The sequence below is a fragment of the Bidens hawaiensis genome, unplaced genomic scaffold (genome assembly GCF_021521415.1).
Source record: "Bidens hawaiensis isolate Kalapana, Puna unplaced genomic scaffold, B.hawaiensis_p1.1 tig00011542_1, whole genome shotgun sequence".
NCBI classification, from domain to species: Eukaryota; Viridiplantae; Streptophyta; class Magnoliopsida; order Asterales; family Asteraceae; genus Bidens; species Bidens hawaiensis.
In genome coordinates, this window is record NW_027491904.1 from 94049 (window position 1) to 102390 (window position 8342).

The window sequence follows — 8342 nt, forward strand, 5'->3', positions numbered from 1 at the left end:
GCTTCCTCTCTGCCCTTTCCGTTGCGTTAACCGCTTCATGCTCAACTACACATCAACTATTAGAAATCTTGTATAATAAAATCTGGAATAAGAACATAAATAAACACGAAATAACAGGCTTGTGTTTGACACAATTCCCTTAAACAGATTCACGGTATGTTCCCAGGGTACTCCGGTTCGAAGCAGAAGCGTAGAACTGCCGGACCTAACCACTTGCCTGAAATAAAAACCGTAAAATGTTATTGCAGAAAAGAGGAAGAAGAAGAAGTGTGTATGGTGTTGTTGGTGTTTTTCAAAATGATGCACTCATCATGGTTTTATAGCCAATGAATCATAACCATAATCAATTTCCAATTGATGACCATTAAAGAATAATAATATTTAAATAATGGCCATTAAACATAATCAATTCTAATTGATGACCATTAAAGAATAATAATGGCCGTTAGTGAAGAATTGAAAACCGAAAATAATAATCATTTTCATAATGATTATTAATGATCTTGACCAGGCCAACCAAATTGTCTCCCGCGGGCTCGGGTTTTTGGAGCTGCATTCGTGTCCGCGGGACGTGCGGGTACGCACGACTTTTACCGCTTCCTTATTAAGACTTCATTCACACACTTTATTTAAAACTTCCAACAGTCCCCCACATGAATGGAGGCCGAAACAACATTATTTCAATTAGAGTTCAGTAGTTGAATCTTGCATACAATAGGTAGGTATTATCCTTTGAACCTTTGTTTATGAAGTATACTTAGCCCACTGGCTCTGAGTAGACAGTGATGTCTTTGAACTCGTCTGCCGTTTGTGTAGACGACAATACACTTTACACAAGACTCTCCCTGCAAAGTCAAGTCCTCATAGTTATGTTCGTTATGGTCATCAACATGAGCATGGTTCTGCAAGAGCTATTAAGTATTGTGCCCAACAACACCCTTTGAAGCGACCCCACTTCTCTCTCACATTGGTCGAATCATTAAAAGCCATATTCTTAGCCTCACACTTGTCACTTTTGAAATGGACTAGGAAGGTTACCTAGCTATGTAGTTAACTCCTCTTAAATTGTAGGTTTATCCCCCCTAGTGACCGCACTAATTTATACAATTAGGTTTTCCTATTGAACTCAATTCTTGGGATCTCCAATCTGTTGGGTTAGGTTTCCTTCGTATGAACTTTAATTTTTCAAGGGCTTCAGTTCCATTCCCATGGACGACTTCTGAACTAACTCTCTACTTAGGCCTTTTGTTAGCGGATCCACAATATTATCCTTTGACTTCACGTATCAACAATGATAATTCCAGTAGATATTAGTTGTTGTACCGTATTATGTCTACGTCTAATATGTCTATTCTTACCATTATACATTGTGCTATGAGCTCTGCAAATTGCCGATTGGCTTTCACAATGTATACAGATGGCCGATGCCGGCTTAGGCCATCTTGGTATATCCTCAACAAATTGACATAACCATTCTGCCTCTTCACCCGGTTTATCTAGGGCGATGAATTCTAATTCCATCGTGGGTCTAGCTATAACTGTTTGCTTTGATGATTTCCACGATATCATCACCTCCAAGTGTGAATACATACCCACTTGTTGCTCTGGAATCATTCATGTCAGATATCCAATTTGCATCACAGTGTTCTTCGACAACCGCTGGATATCTGTTATAATGTAACCCGTATTCCCTAGTGTATCTTAGGTACCGAAGCAACTGGATCACACATTTCCAATGACTTGAACTTGGGTTGCTTGTGTATTTACTTAGCTTGCTCACAGCATATGCTAAGTCGGGTCTAGTGCAACTCATAAGATACATCAAGCTGCCAATAATTTTTGAGTATTCCAACTGGTTAACGGGTTCACCTCTATTCTTAGCTAGATATTGACTTGTGTCAATGGGAGTTCTAGCTCCATTAAAGTCATTCGCATTAACTTCTCAAGAATTTTGCTCACGTAGTAGGATTGACTTAAAACAAGTCCATTTTGGGTTCGTGTGATTTTAACTCCCAGAATCACATCTGCAAAACTCATGTCCAAAAACTTGATGCAGTGCGTGCGTGGGGTATAATAAAATATAATGGATGGATTGGATGATTTAAGATTTTGCACAAGATTGTGTTTTAAATTTATAAAAGTGATTTCTACGAAAACTAAACACACACAAAATAGGCAAGTGTACCTATCGTATATGTAGAATAGTATTGGTAAGAACCAAGTATCGATCCGTGGACACAAATGTTTCTTATAATAAATCGTTGTTTTACTTTAATCTGATGTTTTAATCATTTTAGGGTTAATTTTTAGACTTTTTATAAAATATAAATACTTATATATAATATATAGGTGACGAAGATGAGAAATTATAAACAAGTAGTTCAATTATATGAAGGTTACCATCTAAGATCAAGAATCCACTCCATTTTATCCTTGATAATTAATATGTAAACATGTGGTAAACTTGCTGTAATAATATATGATAGATAGCTCCTCATTTCTAAGCGAGCATCTATGACATAAAATAGAGTATTATGCACATTTTAAAATCGACCCTTTCCTAATGTCATGTTACCTCAAGAATGTCAATTTAAGTTGGCAAGTAGTTTCGTAAAGTAGAACGATTAGGATTGACTTTGATTTCTCAAATGCCAATTCTAACAACTTCGGGTGTTACAGTTTATCACATAACCTCCCCTATGTTGATTTAAGTAGGTTATTTTTACACATTCCGTTAACATATGACTTCTTTAACTAGCATGATATCCTAAGCAATTGCGTTAGCGATGCCATTTTCGGATTACCAAAAACTTAGAGAAATAGATCATAACTTATATCTCATCATTTCTAAATACAATATAAGGATCCGTTTTTCTATAAGTTATCAAAGTATTTCTATCTTTCAAGAACATGAATCGATCATGAATGATTGCCAATAGATTTGACAATCACCAACTTTGAATTGTTGAATTAAGAAGGTGAAACATTTCTCATCAAAAGATAATTGTAAGATAACCATGTACTTTACTAGACTAAACCACATGTTTTATATAACTATCAAGTAAAACAAAGCTTCTTCATAGATATTAGATGATAAATGGAGTTTAGCTCATAATGAGCATAGTGATTAACATTAGGATGGATGATAATAACAAACACATGATTGAACTAGAACAATCTAACCAAATGTGGATGAATCTTCCTTCTTAAGGATGATGATGATGATGATGGTTGATGATGATGACCTCCAAGCCTTCAAACTCTTCACTAGATCTTCAATATGAGTGTTAGTGGGTGTTTTTATAAGTGAAAATCGGATAGAACTCTCTTCAAGGCACATCAAATGAGTGCAACATGAGCCACTATTTATAAGCAATCTGGAGTGAGAAGCACGGCCCAATGCCTTGGTGGGCACGCCCCCGTGCTTTTTTATGACATGTGTCAAATTCGTTTTGTCTTTTCTTGTAGATGGTCATGGCCCCGTGGGCAAGAGGCACAGCCCCGTGCTTTTGTTCCCAGTTTTTGTCTTTTCTTGTAGATTTTTGTCTTTTCTGGTGTTCAGAAGCATGGGGCGTGTTTCTTGAGGCACGGGGGCGTGTTTCTTGTTTTTTCTTGTGTTTTCTTCCGGTTTTCTTCGTCTTTTCGCTTGTTTCTTCGTTTGGGACTTGGTTTCACCTAAAATTATATTTTATTATGATAAATAGCCTTCTGTGCTATGTTATTTGATAGAAATTACAGTTTTTAGAGATTATTTGATGCTAAAAAGATGTATAATTTTATGTACATCATCCTTCATGTCAAATCTTGCTTTTAGAATGTTCTTTGTGGACGTTATGATTTTGTCATCACTTCCAACAATGAGCATATCATCTACGTATAGACACAAAATGACATATTCATCGGATGTGTCCTTCACGTATACACATTTGTCACATTCATTGATTTTGAAACCAGCATCAAGCATGACATGATCAAACTTTTGGTGCCATTGTTTAGAAGCTTATTTCAATCCATACAAGGATTTCACAAGTTTACACACTTTATTTTCTTACCCAATGCCTATGAAGCCTTCAAGTTGTTCCATGTAAATCTCTTCCTCCAGATTTCCATTCGAGAAAGCTGTTTTACATCCATTTGGTGAACTTCCAAGTTTCTAATGGCGGCAATGGCAAGCACCAACCTGATAGAGGTTATTCGTGTAACTAGCGAATACGTATCAAAGTAATCTAAAACTTCTCGTTGTTTGTATCCTTTGATCACCAACCTTGCCTTATACTTATCGATGGCGCCATCAGGTTTCATCTTCTTCTTGAAGATCCATCGATATCCTAGTGGTTTACACCCTTGAGGAAGATCCACTAGTTCCCATGTATGATTTTATAAGGTAGAATCTATCTCACATTTGATGGCCTCCCTCCACTGAGGTCCTTCTGCGGAATTCACCGCTTGTTGGTACGTTTGAGGTTCCTCTTCTACCATGCAGGTAAGGAAATCAAGGCCGAAGGATTTTTCAATCCTTTGTCGTTCACTTTTTCTGATTTCAACCTCCTCTGTCCCAAATTGTTCCCGAGGTTCATCTCTTGTACCCTCGTTCTCTGGAATAGTTTCCTCAACCGGTCTAGAATAGCTCGATTTTCCTTCACCCAAGTATGGGAACATATGTTCAAACCATGATGCATCCTTTGATTCTATTATAGTGCCATTTTTTATTCCAGGGTTCTTGGAATCATGCACAAGAAATCGAAATGCACCACCAGGATGGGTATATCCTATAAATACACAATCCACGATTTTGGGTCATATTAGTAGGCGTTTTGGTGGAGTCACCACTACCTTGGCTAGGCACCCCCACACTCGCAAGTATTTAAATAATGGCTTATTTCCTGTCGATAATTCATATGGCGTTAGATCTTTCTTCTTATTGGGTATCATGTTCAAGACATAATTCTTCGATAAGATTGCTTCCCCCACATGTCCGGGCTTACCCAAGAACTTATCATCATGGCATTCATCATTTGAAGATTGGCCATGTTCAACAACATTGGCCTTTGTTGTTCCGGGCCTGTCAATCCTTCTTAGCGCAATTTTAGTATCTTTTTTCAATACGAAGACGAACAACAAGATCTTCAATGGTCATCTCTTTTCGCTTATGCTTGAGATAATTCTTGAAATCGACCCAACTTGGTGGTAAATTTTCCATAATACAAGCAACTTGGAATATCTCGCTAAGCGACATTCCTTCCGCATGAATATCATGAAGAATCACTTGCAAATCTTAGACTTGACTCATAACAGTTTTTGAGTCTATCATTTTAAAGTCCAAGAACTTAGCCACCATGAATTTCTTAGTAACGACATCTTCCATTTTGTATTTGCGGTCCAAAGACTCCCATAATTCTTTGGCAATCTTGGCCTTATAATACACGTTATAGAGTGCATCCACCATGCCATTCAAAACATAGTTCCAACACAAGAAATCCGAATGATTCCAAGTCTGAACCGCACTCAACGATTGCGCATCCATTGCCCCTTCATCAACTTGGGGAACAATTTGAGTCGAGAACCTAGCTAGGTTCAAAGTGGTCAAATTAAAGAACATCTTTTGTTGCCACTGTTTGAAATTCACACAGATGAACTTCACTGGTTTCTCAGCATGAGACGTGACTGCAGTGGGCAGCGGAGAAACCAAACCGGTTGTGACTGCAACATCAGAAGTCACGATCATTGAGACAGCAGTACTCATGGGTTGGATTCCATTCTGAAACAAAAATACAAGAATAATAGGCAAATTTGTTTAAGTTTGTTAGAAATCTTGTATAATAAAATCTGGAATAAGAACATAAATAAACACGAAACAATGAACCAGGCTTGTGTTTGACACAATCCTTTAAATGGATTCGCGGTCTGTTCCCAGGGTACTCCGTTTCGAAGCAGAAGCGTAGCACTGTCGAACCTAACCACTTTCCTGAAACAAAAACCGTAAAATGTTGTTGCAGAAAAGAGGAAGAAGAAGAAATGTGTATGGTATTGGTGGTGTTTTTCAAAATGATGCACCCATCATGGTTTTATAGCCAAGGAATCATAGCCATAATCAATTTCCAATTGATGACCATTAAAGAATAATAATATTCAAATAATGACCATTAAACATAATCAATTATAATTGATGACCATTAAAGAATAATAGTGGCCATTAGTGCAGAATTGAATAACGAAAATAATAATCATTATCATAATGATTATTAATGATCTTGACCAGGCCAACCGAATTGTCTCACGTGGGCTCGGGTTTTTGGAGCTGCATTCGTGTCCGCGGGGCATGCGGACACGCACGACTTTTACCACTTCCTTATTAAGACTTCATTCTGTTGGTAATTTCCATCTTATTAGACCCGTCACATGTAGGTGACTGGGTTGGACCTATTGGGCCTATGGAATTCATTAATGGTGTAACGAGTTTATGGGGTTACAATTGGACTTTTATATTTGGTAATTACTTGTTGGCCATGTTAGGGTCACCCTATATATACATAGCCATGTTTGGGTTATTGTATGAGTGAGAGGAATTATTGTATTCAAGTTTTGTGCTAGTTTCTTGATTATAAAAATACGTGATTTTACCCTAAATATTGTGTGCTCGTTTGTGTTACCATCGTCAATTCATTATTGAATTGGTATCAAGAGATAACTAAGTTTTGACTTTTGATGTCAAACCTTCAAGAACACTAAGAAAACAGTCTTAAGATCTTTGAATTTGAGAAATTTTTTGGAGTTGTAGCAGAGAATAATGGATGGGAATGATGGTGTATATATAGGGTAAGTTGAAATGGTCAAGTATAATGTGTTTTGCATGAAAATGTGATGGTTTGGTCACATGTTTGCATAAGAATAAGTCAAAAACGAGTTCTGGTGCAGACCCCCCTTAGCGCGGCGCTAAGGTCTCTGCCCCTGGACTTTAGCGCGGCGCTAAGGTCACCTGGTGGAAATTCTGAATTTCAAAATTGGCAGTTCTGGCCCCCGGAGTTGGTTTTAGGCGTTTTAAGGCCATTTTAGGGACCGAAAAGGATGTTTTCAAGACCCAACAAGTGTAAAACAATATTGTAACATAAAATCCATCATTTTGATTATATCATAAGCTTCGGTTTACAAAACAGGTCGGGTTTACATAATAAAACAAATACAAAAGTGACCCGAAATTGACGAATGTCACAGAACCGAACCTTATTGGAGATGACACGGATTATGTTAAAAGCAATGGGTGTTCCGAATTACTTATGGGGTGAGGCAATCCGACAAGCAACGTACATTGAGAATCGGATTCCTACTCGTGCCTTAAAAGAGAAAACGCCATTCGAAATGTTGAAAGAAAAGAAACCGGATATTGCTCATATAAAAGTATTCGGTTGTGTGGCGTATGCAAAGATAGTGGGCACTCACTTGAAAAAGCTCGATAACCGTTCGAGGATTTTAGTGCATATCGGAGTCGAGACCGGGTCCAAAGCTTACCGGTTGTTCGATCTGAAGACCCAGAAGGTTGTGATAGCTCGTGATGTGGTTTTTGACGAGAAGAAGACGTGGGCTTGGTCTAATTCGGGTCAAACCAATGAAGAAACAGAGCTAGCACCGGGTTTAATTTGGGTTGATTAGAATGGGGTTATTGATACCGGAGTTGGGCAAGTTGTAACCGAGCCTATGGGAAACAACAACATTAGCGACGAAAATTCAACTTTATCGCGAAATTCAGCAACAGCATCAGCGACAGCTTCTGTCGCTAATTCAGACAACTCATCAACACATTTAGCGACAGATTCTGACACTCTGGTCGCTAATTCCAACAACTCAGCATCCAGTTTAGCGACACCAGCAACAAATGGTTCAACGATAACAACACTTATTGAACCCAAAAGTAACCTGAGAAGATCTACACGTTTTCCGATCACACTGGTTAAGTTAAATGATTATGTCCTATGTTCGGAAGTGGAGGACATTGAACTTCTTCTGTCAGAAGAAGGTGAACCGAGGAATTTTGGTGAAGCAAAATCCAAACCGGAATGGATAAAGGCTATGCAAACGGAACTCGAATCCATTAAACGAAACGACACATGGAAGTTGACCGAGTTACCGAGAGGGGCTAAAGCTATCGGATTGAAGTGGGTTTTCAAGGTGAAAAGAAATGCAGATGGTTCGATTAATAAATATAAAGCAAGACTCGTGACAAAGGGTTATGTGCAACAATCCGGAGTCGATTTTGACGAGGTCTTTGCTCCGAAGGCGAGACTTGAAACCGTCATGCTCATTTCCATTGCAGCTACTGAGGGATGGCAATTAGGTCATGTGGATGT